The sequence below is a fragment of the Lissotriton vulgaris genome, unplaced genomic scaffold (genome assembly GCF_964263255.1).
Source record: "Lissotriton vulgaris unplaced genomic scaffold, aLisVul1.2 SCAFFOLD_410, whole genome shotgun sequence".
NCBI lineage: Eukaryota > Metazoa > Chordata > Amphibia > Caudata > Salamandridae > Lissotriton > Lissotriton vulgaris.
The window spans coordinates 1,163,560-1,182,174 of NW_028244089.1; the positions used below are offsets into that span (position 1 = coordinate 1,163,560).

The window sequence follows — 18,615 nt, forward strand, 5'->3', positions numbered from 1 at the left end:
TTTACACGGTGAGCACCATTCACAATGAGCACGAGTGAGGCACTTTCACAGTGAGCACGAGTAAGGAGCATACACTGTGAGCACCATTCACAATGAGCACCAGTGAGGAGCATTCATTGAGCATGAGTAAGGAGCATACACGGTGAGCACCATTCACAATGAGTATAAGTGAGGACTGGAGCGCAGCAGCCTAAAGCCGATGGAAGTGCCTGGGGCGTGTGGGTGCTGGGCCCAGGAAGCACCGCAGACCGTTGACTACAATGGAAACACCGCCAGCCGGTAATGTCGCCCATTCCTCCGCCGACTGCTGGTCATGTCGCCCATTCCTCCGCCGACACGCTGCTGGTAATGTCTCCCATTCCTCCGCCGACTGCTGGTCATGTCTCCCATTCATCCGCCGACTGCTGGTCATGTCTCCCACTCCTCCTCCGGCTGCTTGTCGTCTCCCATTCCTCCACCGACAGCTGGTCATGTCTCCCTCTCCTCCACCGACAGCTGGTCATGTCTCCCACTCCTCCACCGGCTGCTGGTCACAGGGGCGGCTCTAGGCTCATGGCGGCCCTGGGCAGGGAGCGTAGGTAGAGGGCCCCGGAAGAGGGGGTCTGGGCGGGGGCGGAGCGCGGAGGCCAGTGAAGAGGGGGGTGTCAGGGTGTTTGGAAGTGAAACAGAGCGGGGGGCCGCCACGCAAATATGTATCCATCCTCAGAGGATTATTATATTAAGGATATATATTGGCGTGGCGGCCCCTGGGGTTTGGTGGCCCTGTGCAGGTGCACAGCTTGCACATGCCTAAGGCCGCCCCTGCTGGTCATGTCCCCCACTCCTCCTCCGACTGCTTCTCATGTCCCCCACTCCTCCTCCGGCTCCTGCTTCAACAGCCCGCATCTCCTCCTGTCGGGTTTGATTCACGCGGCTGCTCGCGCCATGAATCTCCAGGGCGCCTGGACACGACCATCCATTCCTGCCACCAGCCACAACACCTCGATTCATCATCTGCACACCGGGACACCCTCACGGTTCCTCAGCTCGCCTCACTGGGGCGAGTGACTCCCGGCTCCTGGCACTGAGCCGTGTGCCCCTGGCCACTTCACGTCTCCACTGCTCTGCAATGGCGGTCGCTCACTTGAATACAGGCAAGCCGCAGAACTAGAATTTCACAACAGACGAGAATGAAGCGTTTATTTTTACAGGGGTAGATGTGTCCATTTGAGGTGTTGTAAACTCCTTGATAGAATCACTTAAAAGATTTCTTTGAACTACTGACTACAAATACCAATTACAGACGTCTCCCTGCATGGCGTGCGATCTAAAGACAACATGTTGATGTTTATAACGGAAATGCTTTTCAACTCTAACAGGTTTTTTGATGGTCTGCCAATGCCGGCATTTTTTGTTCGTTTCTAGTACTTCTCTACTCTCTCTTATTTACGGCATAATCTCCCATCTTAAATGAACTCTGAAGCTCCTGATCTGGGACTTTCACCCAACGTCAAAAGTTTCAAAAGACACATGGGAGTGACATTAACAGCCAGATTCATGAAGCCGAACTCGGCTCGCAAAGGGCCAGATTCTGAGAATCCGACCCTTTGCGAGCGCTATTTTTGCATTTGGGATTCATCATCCCAAATGCAAAAATCGCAATTCTAAAAATCGCTAAATTGCGAATATTTGCATTTAAAAGGAATCTCAATTTGAGATTCCTTAAAAGCAATTCATGAACCATTTTAAAATTGCGATTTCGCTATCTGGGGCCGCTACTTACCGCGAAGTGTAACTACGTGGTAAATAGCGAAAACTTAGAAAAATGCACTTTAGTGCATTTTTCTAAGTTGTATGTTACACACACACATGTCCTTTGGACATGTGTGTGGGCAACACCAGTGTACATTACCATTTATGGGGTGCTACAGGGTGTCCTTTGGACACCCTGGCACCCTTGAAATCGCATCCTTATTTGTGAATAACTATTTGTTAATCGCAAATAAGGAATCACTCCCCATTCATTCCTTATTTGCGATTAAGGCCCGTAGGAATGAATGGGGAGTCATTCCTTATTTGCGATTCGCAATTAGCGAATCGCAAATAAGGAAGCTGTAGAAATCACAATACATATTGCGTTTTCCACATGAATCCCGTTTTGCGAGTCTTTCATAGTGGTTCCTTAATAATCGCCATTAAGGACTCGCAAAACATGTCAATGATAAATCTGGGGGATAGTGTCTTCCACAAAAGAAAACAGAAAGATTTTACGCAAAGTATATTCTGCAAACCCAACAAAGTAGATTCTTTCTCTTTCAATGTCCTCTGCGAGGTGATAAATGGAACAAAGGCAGATCATAGGGAAATATATTGCACCCGCTTGGGTCCGGCCAGGAGTTGAGATGTCTCATCTCTCTTATGTAGACTATGTATTGGAGGGACACAAAACAGCAGGCTTGAGGAAAACAGACAATGGCTCCATGGCAAAACCGAAATGCTTCTGAAAGATGAGCACAGACCGCATTTAGGAAATCAGCATCATTTTCAGCTCTTGGCTTTGGTCTGGATATTGTCTGATCCTTCACAATCTGTGGTTTTTAATTCTTTTATGGGGACTTATCTCAATTCTAGTAGTTTTAGTCCTTACGTAGCCACGAAGTTTTGCAGACACTGTCGATTGCAGTCACTGTCTTTTTTTTGTAACCTTTTTAATAAAACTAGTGCATACTTTTAATAATTTAGAGGCCACTTTCTACAAGATTTTTTTTTTATATATAAATACACACATTTGTGACACAAACACTACCCTGAAAACCTGGTACTCTGAGAACAACAAAGATAGAACCGAAGAGGGAATCCCTTCACTGACCGAATTGAAGGAGCGCGGGCACCCAGAAATGAAGACTTCTGATAGGAGGTCAAGCAAACTTGTGAGTAAACAACAGAATGCAACACGCTGCTTAGATACACAGTAAAAGACTTGGAATATTTTGGGTGGCCTGGAACTTTTGACATCGATTGAAGATCTGAAAAAGAGTACGTCATATTTGAATTTATTCAACGGACTAGAACCTAAGTTTACCCCTGGGCTCTAAAGTGTAGTGATGCTGGCCAACACTGAAGAGCTCCAGGGCAGGAATGAACATGTCTTGATGCACATGTGGCATCACGTGTGATGATCTGAGGATCAATCAGTGGGACGTCTACAGGGCAGTGTACCGAGCTGTCGTGGTCTCTGTCCAGGGGCGCGGCATCCTTCAGAGACAGACTTTACAGCACATACATCCTGAGGCCTTCACATCTGGACAGTTAATGTTGTTGGTGTAAATGCCTTACAAATGCACATCTGCATGGAGGCTGCAATGAGGCGCGGTAGAGTGAGGCGCTGGCACATTGAACTACTCAACCGAGAATACCAAAAATGGGTGCCCAGTCATCTGCTTTTATTGTTACGGAAGCAACCCACGCTGTAGGACATTACGAAGAATCTGGTAAAGTGGAACAAATATTCGTTCAACCAACTAGAACTTCACTGCATAAAGAAACCCCACACACAAACACCAGACATAGCAGAAAGTGCAGAACCCAAAGAGTCAGAAAATGGCCGCAAGGGCTCATGCAGTTGGTACTCGAAGGCGATTTGTTGACCAGTTGAGAGGTGAAACATGGCGTGGAGCACTTTCTTATTTCCATGACATTGGCTCTTAGGAATGGAGCACTTTTTGATTTTCATGACATTGACTCTTAGGAAACAGCAAAGAACATATGAACTTCCTCCTAAAAATTCAGAGTGGATATTTAAACCGGTTCTATAGCATCAGACCTGTGAAAACGCCAGACACCCTTCTAGGACAAAAATGAAAAAGCCACAAAAACAGCTGGACATGCAATTACATATTTAAGCAAAGCAGAAACCTTGTGTAAAGAGGCCAAGCAGAATAATCAATTAATGAGAAATTGAACAGGTACCAGAAAATAACAGAATAGGGATTAAGAAATGTGCACTGTGTGTTCGATTTGTATTTTAACATCTCTTTCCCAGTCGTCAGTTATGAATCTTAAACAGTTCCTACTACCAACAGTTAATGTATTCTCTGAAATGGCAACCACTGTTGTACATCTTGTGATAATGCAATCCTTTCTCACATGCGGACCAATGGAAAAGTAACTCAACCATCAGGGAAGACATTTTAGGAACAGGCAGTGGAAATGCATCCAAGTGCAGAACAGGACCCAGACAACCAGTGTGTCCTTAGGATGTGCCAGGCTATATCCCCCCTCACTATGATCCAATGGCTGATTGACAGGAGAAAACGGTGGCACTTCCCACCAAAGAAGCCTCCTGCACTTGTTATGAAAGTTGTGAGGCATAATATATGGGTCCAAGGTGAACATCCTTAAACCAGAGTCAGGTGTAGGTAAATCCAGCTCAAACACAACTGAATCACAAGGTGGAATTAAAAGTATCTACCAAGAACTGAAAGGAAAAAACAGGCTCAGCATTTCCAAACTAAGAAACTAGCACTAGGATGAAATATTGGGAGAATGCAGTGCCAGGATGCTCCTTCCGGAGCGACAACCCGCGCTTGAGAAGAAGGTAACCAACTCAACTCTGAAATTGATACAGTTCCTCGGCCAGGACACAACATCAAAACTTATAAGGCAAACACACTTCCTATCTTCATGAACTATCTCACGAGTCTGTACTTACAGTGCCAAAGTGTGTATTCCATTGGAGTAGCTTATACTCTTGAATTTTCTGTTTCAGGTCTGACAGCGCCGGGACGCTCCTTTGCTGGGGCAGCTGTGCGCTTTAGAAATCTTTTAACATTAACATTAACATTAACACTTGTGCTCAGGTAGAAGATATTTCATGTTCTAGGTGAGCACAACTGTAGGGCATTCCAATGAAATACACATTTCTGAACAGAAGGACACTTATCTTGCACCATCCAATGACACAGACCTCAAGCTACCACGTCAAAGGACTGGACACACAATGCCCAGTTCACTGGGGCCTGACAAGTGGGACACCTGTGCCCCAGTCGAACAGGTAGCATCTTTCTCCATTCAGCTGGTGTTTAAGAGACTCAAAGACATCCCGCCCTGCAGGACCCCCTGAAGTGTTGGCTATGAAAAGGGTGTAGATGCTCCTGAAACAATTAGACCGCCGTCTGCCTGGAAGAATTCTAGGTGGACCAGTAAGTCCTGTGCGTTTCTTATGGATGTGAATGTGGAGTTGGATGGGGAACACTGCATCTGGAAAGGAATGGGCTGCACTTTGAGAAAGTCTGCCCTGAAAATGTTCCACCTTTCTCCCAAGTATTATTAACACCTTGCATGCTCATGACGAGCTCAGCTAGTCATGAGCTACAGTGCTCCGGTGCTCATGACGAGCTGAGCTCGTCATGGCCTTAAGAACGCTTGCACGCTGGGCTAATTCCCCTGCTGTGCTGAGCGTTCTAAAGAAACGGGTGTGGCCGTGACGAGCTCAGCTGAGCTCGTCATGAGCATGGGAGCGCTGCGCGCGCAGCCGCTCCCCCCAGCACAGCAGGGGAATGTGCAGAGCAGCGAAGGAGTTAACTACCAGAACTTGAGAACAATTTTTGAAAAGTTTCCATTGGAGGATCTGGAGAAACCTGCCAACACATCCAGAATATGACACAGCAATGTTGGGCTCAGCTATGTAATTTACCCCGCTTTGGTTTTTTTTGCATGAATTTCCAATGTTACAATGAGAACGCCCAATAATTTAATCCCAGTGCATCTTTTCTCAGACACAAATTTCATTTTGTGCCTTTAAAGACTTTTCCCCTCCTGAATAGTTTCTAATTTCAATGGAAACACCATCATTAGTTTACATTTCACCAACCAGTCTACCCACAGGACAACCAAGAAAGGCGCCTGGTTTGCGTACAACCTGCTTGAAGGACCCATGCTTTTATGCAAGTCTCTTGAGAGGATGTAGCCTTATGACGAGAGTGGTGCACCTCAAAGCTGGGGAACCGGGTTCGAGTCTCGGCAACGACGCTCAACATCCTGTGATTCTGGACAAATCACTTAATCTCCCCGTGCCTAACAAAAATGAATGTGTCCTCATGTAACGTAACTGGTGCTCATGTAAAGCGCTCTGATACCCGATGTCTCAGGTCTAGTTCGCGCTATATACAACAATTTTTTTTTTAAAGGATGACACTGAATGCGTTTTTCAATGCTTTGCATAAAGCGATTGGCTGCTGTACAACTTTCGATTTTCTTCATGTTTTTGACATTTGTCTTACACAATAGTAGTCTTTTAAACTGACTTGGTTTTAATCTTGTAAGATTCTGGTTTGGTAGGGTCTCACACACAGACCACATGAACGTTCTGGGGAAGTCATTGCCTTGTAAACTAAACTAGTAAGAGTGAAACAAATATGGCGGCCAGAATTTGGCCGAGGTAGACTCTTTGGCCCCTGTGAGAGCTCAGTCTGAGCTCACATCAAGTCTGGCCTCAGTACCATAACCAAATAGTACAAGTCTCGCCAATGACACTATTAAGGATACTTTTTTTTCAATATCTGCACACTGCTGCACATCACCAATTCTCTTTTTCGACCTGCAACCTTCAGAATGGAAGCTCACCGGGGCAGCCGGTGCCGGTTGTTTTCCTTGATCTATCCACAACATTCGATGCGGTCGATAACTCCATCCTGATGATCTACCTTCAGGCGATGTTATTTCCTAGCTTTGCCCTCTCTTGCTCTGTCTTTTCTTTCCAATCGGTTTCAGTCAGTAGTTGTTAGCTCCTTGATGGCTCCAACAACTCTTCTCGACTGTGGGCCCTCTCATGGCTCCTCAGCACAAAAGGAGCACAAGGGGGAAAGAAAGTCAGACCGCCCCCCCCCCCCCCACTCACCAAATTATCAACAAGGACCTGACCATTGAACAGTAACCCTCAACTTCCAAACACTAGAGGGGTCTGTAATATTTGCCAAAGACTCACCCCACTGGCGCGGTTCACTGCCGCTAATCCAAGTGTCTATATGTTCGGTTTGTAACCCAATGTCAAGTTTGTAACTCATGGTTCTGCCATGCCAACCCTGTCTCTGCAGCCTTTATGTTGAGCCAATGGAACTCTTGTGTTCGGCTTCTAGATGTGCGCAACAACACCCCGCCTACTACTAAGGTTGATGGTGTGGTGCAGTTTTCCAGGACCGTGCATAACTACACAAAAAGTATAGGGCAGTGGGAGGGCGGTCAATGGCTAAAGCTCAATTCTCCCAAGTGACGTGTTGGCAGTAGGTGCCCAAATTTACTTTAGGAGGGATAGTTACAAGCCTCCAGAGATGCGCCTTTGCTCCGTCCCCTTAAAAAAAGTCTGAAGTCTAGAGGTCCCATTTGACTCCGGCATCTCTCTCGGCCTTAGATCTCTGCATGGGTGTCCGATTGCTCTCATCGCGCTGCGCGCTTGACGAAAGGTTGCCCCTTTCTCAATGAGAAGATAAGCACATGGTGGTTGCAGTTATCATGGGATCCACATTTGACGATGCACTTCCCTTTATTTGGACCCATCCAATTATCTTCTCATGTGCCTTGAAGTGGTTCAAATATTTACAACAAGGGGTGGTGAGGGACAGAGTCTCTGAATTAAGCAGAAAGCTCTCACCCAGTCAAGAGATCAGGGCTAGATCCAACACCGTTTTTTAGCTCACTGCACCATCCCAGTTTCAGAACCTGGCTGTATGCAAATTAGTCTGTTCCTGTCCCAGTGCATGATGGGAACAGGGCAAACCAAACTACAAAAGCCAATTCTTACACTGGGAAGGAAACAAGCTCCCGGGGACCGGTTTCTGGCATTACAGCCGTCTTCGGCCCGGTTTGCTTGAATCCTGATGGTGCAATGAGCAAGGGTCTCACATCTGAGAATACCCTTCCACGCTTAGGGTGGACAAAAATATTTACAACAAGGGGTGGTGAGGGACAGAGTCTCTGAATTAAGCAGAAAGCTCTCACCCAGTCAAGAGATCAGGGCTAGATCCAACACCGTTTTTTAGCTCACTGCACCATCCCAGTTTCAGAACCTGGCTGTATGCAAATTAGTCTGTTCCTGTCCCAGTGCATGATGGGAACAGGGCAAACCAAACTACAAAAGCCAATTCTTACACTGGGAAGGAAACAAGCTCCCGGGGACCGGTTTCTGGCATTACAGCCGTCTTCGGCCCGGTTTGCTTGAATCCTGATGGTGCAATGAGCAAGGGTCTCACATCTGAGAATACCCTTCCACGCTTAGGGTGGACAAAAATATTTACAACAAGGGGTGGTGAGGGACAGAGTCTCTGAATTAAGCAGAAAGCTCTCACCCAGTCAAGAGATCAGGGCTAGATCCAACACCGTTTTTTAGCTCACTGCACCATCCCAGTTTCAGAACCTGGCTGTATGCAAATTAGTCTGTTCCTGTCCCAGTGCATGATGGGAACAGGGCAAACCAAACTACAAAAGCCAATTCTTACACTGGGAAGGAAACAAGCTCCCGGGGACCGGTTTCTGGCATTACAGCCGTCTTAGGCCCGGTTTGCTTGAATCCTGATGGTGCAATGAGCAAGGGTCTCACATCTGAGAATACCCTTCCACGCTTAGGGTGGACAAAAATATTTACAACAAGGGGTGGTGAGGGACAGAGTCTCTGAATTAAGCAGAAAGCTCTCACCCAGTCAAGAGATCAGGGCTAGATCCAACACCGTTTTTTAGCTCACTGCACCATCCCAGTTTCAGAACCTGGCTGTATGCAAATTAGTCTGTTCCTGTCCCAGTGCATGATGGGAACAGGGCAAACCAAACTACAAAAGCCAATTCTTACACTGGGAAGGAAACAAGCTCCCGGGGACCGGTTTCTGGCATTACAGCCGTCTTCGGCCCAGTTTGCTTGAATCCTGATGGTGCAATGAGCAAGGGTCTCACATCTGAGAATACCCTTCCACGCTTAGGGTGTGGCAAAAGTATGCAGGCGCTAAGCACCCTCCCCTCTTTGCAGCTCTGCACAGTCTCAAGTTTAAGGTTCTCTCTGTGGTCAATTGTGTCCTCTACGTTCCCGCCTCGCGATAAGTAGCCTCGGTTGTGCCGCTTCGGCTCTTCCACTCTCTGTGTATGTATTTCATCAAGCTTACACAAGCACTCTCAGCTTCTCCGTGGTGTCTCCTTCCTCCTGGAACAGTCTCCAGCAAGTATTCGTTCTTTCTCCCCCCTTATGGCCTTCGTGAGCACCAACAAACCTGGCTGTCTGGCGAAGGCTGAACACCTTAGCGCCATGAAACCGTCTGCAGTCCGTGAGCACTAGAAGGAGCTCGTAACATAACACAACATCACTCCAGAGCGGACGTCCGTGCACTGGCTGAGAATTGAAATATCCATCTACTTCAAATGTCCAGTCATTGGCTGAATGGTAATACGCAATATTACCCTTCTACCAATGATCACATCTTTGAAACACTCTCTCCAGAGCTCGAAATCGGAGTAAGACATTCTGGTGTACATGTAGCTTCCAGCTTTATTTGCTTACGTACGACTATTTGAAAATTGTATAGCCCTCTCAAGATTGTTTTTTAAGTGGCAATTCAGTGCTCACATCCAAACACACTAGTGCAGAGGATCATATGTGGTGACAAATGAAGAGAAACTTTAACAGCCCCTGTAAGTACATGTAGAGCGCTCCTTCCACACTCGTGCACATAGGCATGGCGGGTTCGGCACACACTTCCACTGTAGTGCAGTCCTCACTCCAGCACAAGAGCTCAAACTCAAGACTGGAGCAGATCCTACTCTACTGGTTACGCTGCATCCAGGTACTGCGGCCTGACTGCACCACACCTCACACACACAGCCCCACACCAACAAACATCCTTCCCTTCCCAGTCCACCTCACTATCATACCTTAAAGGGGCCAAAAAAACAGTTCTCTGCACCTCGAACCATCACCAACAATAGGCGTTCTAGATGTCGCTTCGCTTGATGACGTTAGCACGGGCTTCCAGACTACTGTGACATCATTTATGAAGGGGCTGCTTAAACAGAGGCCGCGCCAAGAAACCTCCTTCAAGCCCATACTTGCATGTCCCTGCGCGCCATTCCTCAGGTAGGGAACCAGCGCTTCCTGGCATCGGTGCGAGATAGATCGTAGAACGTTTGTAAAGATACCTATCAGCTGACCATCACGGAAAACGGAATCTCTCACCTAACTAAACACCTGCTGCACAGTTAGTAGGACTTTTTTATGTATAACACAAAAGTTAAATGTTGCATCCTACCAATGTGTCCTAGCAACATGCCTTGTATTCCTTCCATGATTACCGGCATCGGAGGGTTCTGGAGCAGAACCAGAGAGAGGAGGAGACAGTTGCTGGAGACAGGACGGATCTAGAGGTTGTTCCTGTGAACTTCAATAAAGTTCCTACTTGAAATCTATTGTCTGCGCCTCTTAAAAGTTACAACCCAATAATTGTCACAAAAGAACAAAAGCAGTGAGCTGTGTCAGTGCGTGCGTCGATGAGTTGCTCTCACATGGGACTGGGCGAGGGTCAGCTCCTGACAGCTGTGGAACCAGCCAAGGCTTCCAGGGAAGGGAAAGACGCGGTCACATCTACAGGAAGCACCGGTGTCCACAGGACGCACCACGTGCCAGAAATAGAGGCCACATTCAGGGCATTTCCAGTTCAAACCGGCCGTCGCGGCACATTGCACCGTGTGCTTTAATGACACTATTCTGTGAAAATAACGCAGAAACTAGTCATTATTGTAGGCAAAGAAATCCAGCAGAGAAACACCAGCAGACATCAGTCTACACAGGCCTTACGTGATACAAGTAATTATTTCTTCAAGCCTATGCGACCGCGACAGATCCATAGCTCTTCACCCAAGTCCTGTTTCTGTAACATGCATCCCCGGGTTCGTAATTTAAACCACAGACTGTTCCTGAACAGACCCATAAACTACCGGTGAACACGCGCCGGCGATGTACACGTCACTGATGCCCGAAGGCACAGACTGAAATCTCACATGCCGCTTTTAATACAGCCCCAGCCTAGGGCTTTAAGTGGGATGAAAAAACTGAGGGGGTCTCTCTCGAAGGGGCGTGGCTAATATAATTAAGGGCGTGGCTTAAAAACACATCAGCTAAAAGACTGTGCTTAGCATAGTGTGCCGCCCGACTTGTATTTTGCTGTTTCCTTCATTGTATCCAGATATTTGATACTACAAAATAAGTCATACCTACAACCAGGCCCAGCTCTAGGATTCTTGCTCAGGGAGGGCCATGAACAAGATTGGGTGGGCCATGAAGATGAGAATGGGCAGTGTTAAAAAGTATTGCAGCGATCTGACATTTTAGGTACACACATTGTCGACATTTGATGTCTTAACATCAAAACAACCAACTACTGGGGCATCTACTTCGCTTTCCCTGCTGGGTTTCCGCCTATTCATGTGCAGAAACATTCCTGCTGTGTGGTGCAGTAAGCACTCGGACAACGCTGCACACCCCTACCTCATACAATAATGCAGACTTCACCATTATTTATCCTCCCTATCTATGCACATGTTCATTAAAGAAAAACACAGTTAAAACCGCGTTATGGTTTTGACATATCTGTAATACCAGCTCAGCTGCGCCTGGTTCCTTCTCCCATCTGTTTTGAGACCATACAAGTTTTTTCTGAAATATCTCTTTTAATCCCATTGTGGCCTTTAGCAGTCTCCCCTGTAGTGGTAATACTTCCAGCATTCACATCTCCCCTTAATTGAAGGAGTAACAACATCTTGACCTGCTACTATGGAGTTGATAGGGTTTTTGGAGCTTGCATTTGGTTTGCAATGTGTAAATGGTAATCTACTTGTACCAAGTAATCAACTAAGCTTTTCTCAGGATAACAATACTGCAGTGCCCTATACTAAAAAAAACATGCTCGGAATAAACAACACTACACTATGCACAACAGAGCTCTGCTTAGCCACTCATGTAATAAAAAAAGACTTCCACAGGAGTGAAGCGTACTAAGGGTGTGTACGATTAACCTTAAAATACCCATCTTTAAGGCACTGAAACACATCAGATGAGGTGCTTTTGAAAGAAATCGTAGTGCCATGAGGCAAAGTGGATGAGTTGTAGCCTCATCTGTAAGAGGGTTCAGGATATATGTGCTGTTCATTTGTTCATGCAGAAGCTACCACACTGCTAACATCACACTTGTCCCCAGGCCTATAAGAAGCCGATGTTCAGGGGTGAATCAGGGCCAAATATTGGCCTGGGCACCCAAAAACAAGTGGCTCACCTCTGCAGATAATAACGTTTCATGGAACATTGCTTGGTTAGTATCAGGGAGCTAATTTGGGGGAGACATTTGTGGTAAATTAAACTCTTCAAATGTTCCAGGACCATTAACATTATCCACTGTCGGAAACACTAGTATTGCTCTGCAGCACACTCACAAGTCTTCCAACGAATATGTTCGCGAATCAATTGCTCACTCTTTGATCCTCTAAACCATGGGTAATCGCAAACATTTCCCCAGGGGCCAAAAAGCCCAGGCTGTGGTATGCCCAAGAGCCACACCGATACCAGCAATGCGAGGGTCAGGTGATGAAAGGTGCGTGTAGGGGGACGCAATTCAGATGCATGGTGTGGACAATTAACCGCGCCTTCAGGTCACTTCGGTCAGCCACCAGGGCTCTAGTCTCATGCACCAAGGATTATAGTCAAAGCATTAACTTCTAATGTAAAATGTGAAAGGGAAAGAGAAACTCATCTGGTGGCTGAATTGCAAAATGTGAAACCAGAAGACCTAGTATGTAAATGTAAATGTTTTTGTACTTGTATAGCGCACAGCTACCTGCTGTGGGTTTCCCGGCGCTTGTACGAATACCGCAAGGGAACCCTTCCTGGCCTTCCCTACTTGACAAAACTGTGTGATCCTAGGCAGTTGATTAATTTCACTGTGCCTCCTATTTCTTCATTACCACATATGAGAACCCCTTAAAATATACAAGCTCAGGATGTGTGCTGTAGAAAAACTATCTTGTCTTTTATTTAATAAACTATAATGTTGCTTCAATTATATAATAACCAAGGCTACACACAAGGTGCACCTAACAATAGACTTTCCTCTTGATTCACTGATGGCATTGTTTTCAAAAGAATGTGGGTGGCATAAATATTGCTAAGATCATGTAAAAAACTATCACTACCAATAAATGCCTCTCAATGCAGTGATATAATGTGACCTATGTAGTTAAAATGCTCATGCACGTTACCAGAAGACACTTTTTTTGAAGTTTGCAGAGAGTGTATCAGGTTTTTACATGTTTAGTGCAAGATGTCTTTAAAACTAAAGGTGTTCCTAAAGATAAGGTGTCTAGGACAACTTCTTTACTGTTACTTTAGTTATTGTGTAAATAGAGCTTTCTGAATCCATTTCACCTTTAAGAAACCAACCACGCACCTCCGCACCCAACGGCTGCCTCGCCGCTGCTGGAGCAAAGTCACCGAAGACCAGCTGATCACCACCCTCGCCCAGAACCCACCCACCGACCCCACCAACCCAGACGCCGCTGCCTGCAACCTCAGATAGTGGATCGACGACTGCGCCAACACCCTCGCCCGCTCAAGAAACCCTCCAACAGCCATGCCAACAAGAGAGCCACCTGGTTCACCAACGAGCTCCAGACCTCTAAACGTGCATGCCGGAAACTGGAGAAGACATGGCTCCACGAACGCACACCGGACAACCACGCAGTCCACAAGGATGCCACCTGCAGACACCACCACCTCATCAGATTAGCCAAGAGATCCTCCTTCAAAGACCACTTGGATAACAACGCACACAACAGCAAAGAGCTCTTCAGCATCGTAAAGGAATTCTCTAAACCCAGCGCCAACGACATCCCACCCTCACAAGAACTGTCCGACTCACTAGCCATCTTCTTCCACCGCAAGATCACTGACATCCATGACAGCTTCAACAACACGACCGCCCCGACTACGCCAGACTCCCCCTCCCCTGTGAACACCACCAGCGCCAACCGCCTGACCTCCTGGTCCAACGTCAACGACGACGAGACACGCAAGGTCATGAACTCCATCCACTCAGGATCTCCGTCTGACCCGTGCTCACACCAAGTATTCAACAAAGCAGACGCAGCCATCGCACCCCAACTACGGAAAGTCATCAACATCTCCTTCGAAACAGCGAAATTCCCGGAAAGCTGGAAACACGCTGAAATCAACACCCACCTGAAGAATTTTCGGCCCATCTCCCTGCTTCCGTTCCCGGCAAAGGTCATCGAGAAATTCGTCAACATGCAACTGGCTCGCCACCTCGAGGACAACAACATCTTGGACCCATCCCAGTCCGATTCAGACAAAACCACAGCACCGAGACAGCCCTCATCACCGCCACAGACGACATCAGGCGCCAACTAGAAAATGACGAAACATCAGCCCTCATCCTCCTGGACCTGTCAGCCGCCTTCGACACGGTCTGCCATCGCACTCTAAAGACACGCCTCCTAGAAGCCGGATTCCCAGAGAAGGCTCATGACTGGACCACGTCCTTCCTCTCCGGCAGAACCCAGAGCGCCCGCCTCCCACCCTTCTGATCCGAAGCCACCTACATAATCTGCGGCATCCCCCAGGGCTCATCCCTCAGCCCAAAGCTGTTCAACATCCACATGACCCCCCTCGCCCGCCATCACGACCTCAACATCATCTCCTAAGCTGACGACACCCAGCTCATCCTCTCCTTCACCAAGAATCCACACACCACCAAAACCAACCTCCACGAGGGAATGAAGGCCATCGCCGATTGGATGAGGAGCAGCCGTCTGAAGCTGAACTCGGAAAAGACGGAGGTCCTCATCCTCGGACCCACCCCCTCAGCCTGGGACGACTCCTGGTGGCGACCACACTGGGAACAGCACCATCACCCACCGACCATGCACTCAATCTAGGATTCATCCTCGAATCCTCCCTCTCCATGTCCAAGCAAGTCAACGCCGTCTCCTCCTCCTGCTACAACACCCTCCGTATGCTCCGCAGGATCCACAAGTGGATCCCGACCGAAAGAAGAGGAACGGTGACACAAGCCCTGGTAAGCAGCAGACTGGACTACGGCAACGCACTCTACGCAGGAATCCCAGCCAAACACCTACAACGACTACAACACACCCAAAACGCCTCCGCCCGACTGATCGTCAACGTCCCCCGCCGCAGCCACATCACCCCCCACCTGAGAGATCTACACTGGCTCCCCGTCGACAAGAGGATCACCTTCAAGCTCCTCACCCATGCACACTAAGCACTCCACAACGCCGGACCAGCCTACCTGAACAGCAGACTCAGCTTCCACACCCCCACCCGCCAGCTCCGCTCCGCCAGCCTCGCCCTCGCCGCTGTCCCCCGCATCCAACGAACGACCTCCGGCGGCAGATCCTTCTCCTACCTCGCCGTCAAGACCTGGAACACCCTCCCTATCCACATACGGCGGCAGACCCAAGACCTACTCGCCTTCAGAAGACTCCTCAAGACCTGGCTCTTCGAGTAGTAGCAGCCCTCCCTCCCCTCAGCGCCTTGGGACCCTCACGGGTAAGTAGCGCACTTTACAAGTACTCTGATTGATTGATTGATTGAATGTTGCTGCCCTGTCAAGTAAACAGCAGTCCAGTGCTGCTGTTCAGTGGGGTGCCGCAATTAAAGGTCAGGAGGGCCGATTGCGAACCCCAGACCCCACTTTGAGTAACCCTGCTCTAAACCCTTACTCATCCTCCGATCTCTGAGTCCTCTCTCAGCAATCTGGTCCTAAAACTCCTGGCAATTCGTATGGATCCTTGCTGATCTAATCAACGTGACCCCAGAAGCTCATGTGGATCCTCTTGTCTATAGGCTTCTGTTCACACTTAAGAATCCATGGGTACTGGCATCATGAAACCAAGGAACATTCTGGATAGCCTATTGGTGATTTAAACCTCTCCCACACTGGACGTCCCTTTAAAAATGGCGGTCTTGCACGCACTTCGGCCGTCAGAGTCCTACAGAGATTAGCGCGGCTCCCACGTGAGACCCTTAATTTAATTTACGAGACTTCCACGGAAACCTTCTTGGGAAAAAACGAAGGCTCCCTTATTAGCGAATTCCCCCCGCACAATGGGGCATGCGACATAATTATACAAATTACTGCTGGAGACATTTTTACAGGAATAATCTATTTAAAGAGCAAGCTCCCTCGAGACGAGGAGCTCGCACCAGCAGACTCAGTCATACATAAAGCTGCTGAACTAGAAACACGGGCATCCTGCCCCCCCCTGTACCCGCGCAGACGTGACGTAGGCAACCCTGCCATTTTACTCATAACAGAACTCCCCTGGGGCCTTGAAGCAGGTCTGCATACACACGTTCACCCGGAGCATCCCCCCTTCGAGGGACTCCTCGTTGCACACTGCTAGTATCTTGGCAGGCAGACAGACAGCGGCACACTGAGGAACAGACTTTATATAGCGCCGAACCATGTCGGCGCTCATCCACTTCATGGGCAGGCGGACAGACTTGACTGCCAGAATGCATTTATGTGGCCTCACGGAGCACGAACGCTGTTTCAAACCAAGGTTGCACTTGACAATAAAGAAGGGATAAAACATAAATGCAGCTGCATCTCTTCCTAAGAACTATGTCAGATGTACTATTGGGAGAATCGAGGACCTACTTTTTAAGTCTGACTACAGACACATGAAACAACATTATGTTATCAATACTGTACAAATGCGCATTAAGAAATGGCACAGACAGAGTGGGCTCAGGGTGTTTTTGAAGGTTTGCTATGCTTTCTGGGGCTGTCTTTGGAGTGGGTGGCATTTTGCAGATTGTAACAATCTCCAAGTAGTATTGCCATTTGGTTTTGGTGATGGGTGTCTCAAAGCTGGTAGCTTTGAGAAAATGACGTGACGTGCTACCCTTGACCAAGGATTTCAGATATTGTGAGTGCTAAGACTGGCTACATGGTCAACTTCTAGGGAGATTGTGCAGGACAACTGAAGCAGATTGGATGTTTTTAAAACCTGGATCTCTGGTTGGCTGGATAGATGGCCCATTGGCAGGGGATACTTTAAGTGTCAATACTTGCTTTAAGACATTAACCTATCCAAGCATGTACAGGGCACAGATGCTTGTCCAGGGTGACAGAATTAACAATTAATATACATATACGTTTTTCCTGATGAAGTCCTCTCAGTAGGACGAAACGTGTTGACTAGATGTTTTGTATTTGAATAATAAACGGCAGAAGACTCATCTTTATGTCTCTCATGCATTTATGGACGAACTGAAGAACCACTAATTTAATTTGATGGAACCTTCATTTTATTTTAATTTTGTGATTTCCTTTTGTCAATATTATTCTCACACTGTCCAAATGCCCTAGTGTAATTTTGGTCGCACTCCATACTATGTCAATTGTTGCTCTTAATTTGGGGTTCATGACCAGTAGGATTCTCTCGGAGGTGTAGCATTGAGATAAAATACACAAACACTTGTGCAATAGTGGTTAGTCTACTATTGTTCATTTTTTATATTTTCGTTGCAGATTTCTATGACACTCTACTCCACTACACTCGATGATATTCTACAACACTCTACCCCACGAGACTCTTCTCCACAACATTTTACTCCACTCCACTTTACGACACTCCTCTCTACAATACTTCACAACATTCTACTGCACTCCTCTTCATGCCACTCCACTCTAGACCATCTTACTTCACTTTACGCCACTCCATGACACTGCACTCTACAACTTTTGATGCCCCTCCACTCCACGTCACTCCTCTCCACAACCGTCTTCCACAATATGACACTCCACTCCACAGCACTTTCTCCTCTCTGTGCTATGGCACTCTACAACACTATACTCCACTCTATGCCCCTCCACTCTACACCACTCTTCTTTACAGCACTTAACTTCACTCTAAACCACTCCACTCCTCTATGACACAAACAAACACACTAGGAAAACCAATAGTTCTTGCATAGGTGAGACCCATTGGCTTTGCCAATTCTTGTTCATCAGTATCCCCATCTCGTCACCTGTGAAATATTCTCGGCATCCATCTGAGTCCCTGAAGAAGCTGTACATGGCTCAGGAGAGAAAGTGTCTGCAGCACAACATAGAAATCCAGCCCTCCTCCCAAACTCTTGTCCTCTCCTTACCTTTCTCATGCCAAAAGGAATAGTACAAGCACGGAGGGACTACAGAGTAAGAATCCCAGAAAGTGGGCTATGACTGTGGAAGGGGTAACCACTACCGGTTTGATAAACACATTCTAGTTAGGTCACAACACAACTCTAACAGAATCTGTGCTCAGCACAAGGTAGCAATGCCACTTACCCATAGAAATGCATGTTAAGTTCAAGAAGTAACAATAAACATTAAAGTTAAGAACACTACACAGGGTTCTCAAACTAATTTAGAAAAAAGACAATCTAAAAGTCTTATTTTCATGTTACCTATGAATTAAAAAATCTGTAATATGAACACTCAAGCCTCAATAAGTTTTTGATTGATTTCAGCCATAAACCGTGACATTAAATATACTTCGGGTATTTTAAGGATCAATGAACAC

General features: G+C 47.2%; 1 protein-coding gene across 2 annotated transcripts in view; it reads right to left on the minus strand.

Moving 5' to 3' along the window:
• Positions 1-18,615, minus strand: part of NCKIPSD (NCK interacting protein with SH3 domain) — a 312,878-nt gene that overhangs the window by 175,885 nt on the left and 118,378 nt on the right. The window lies entirely within an intron of this gene.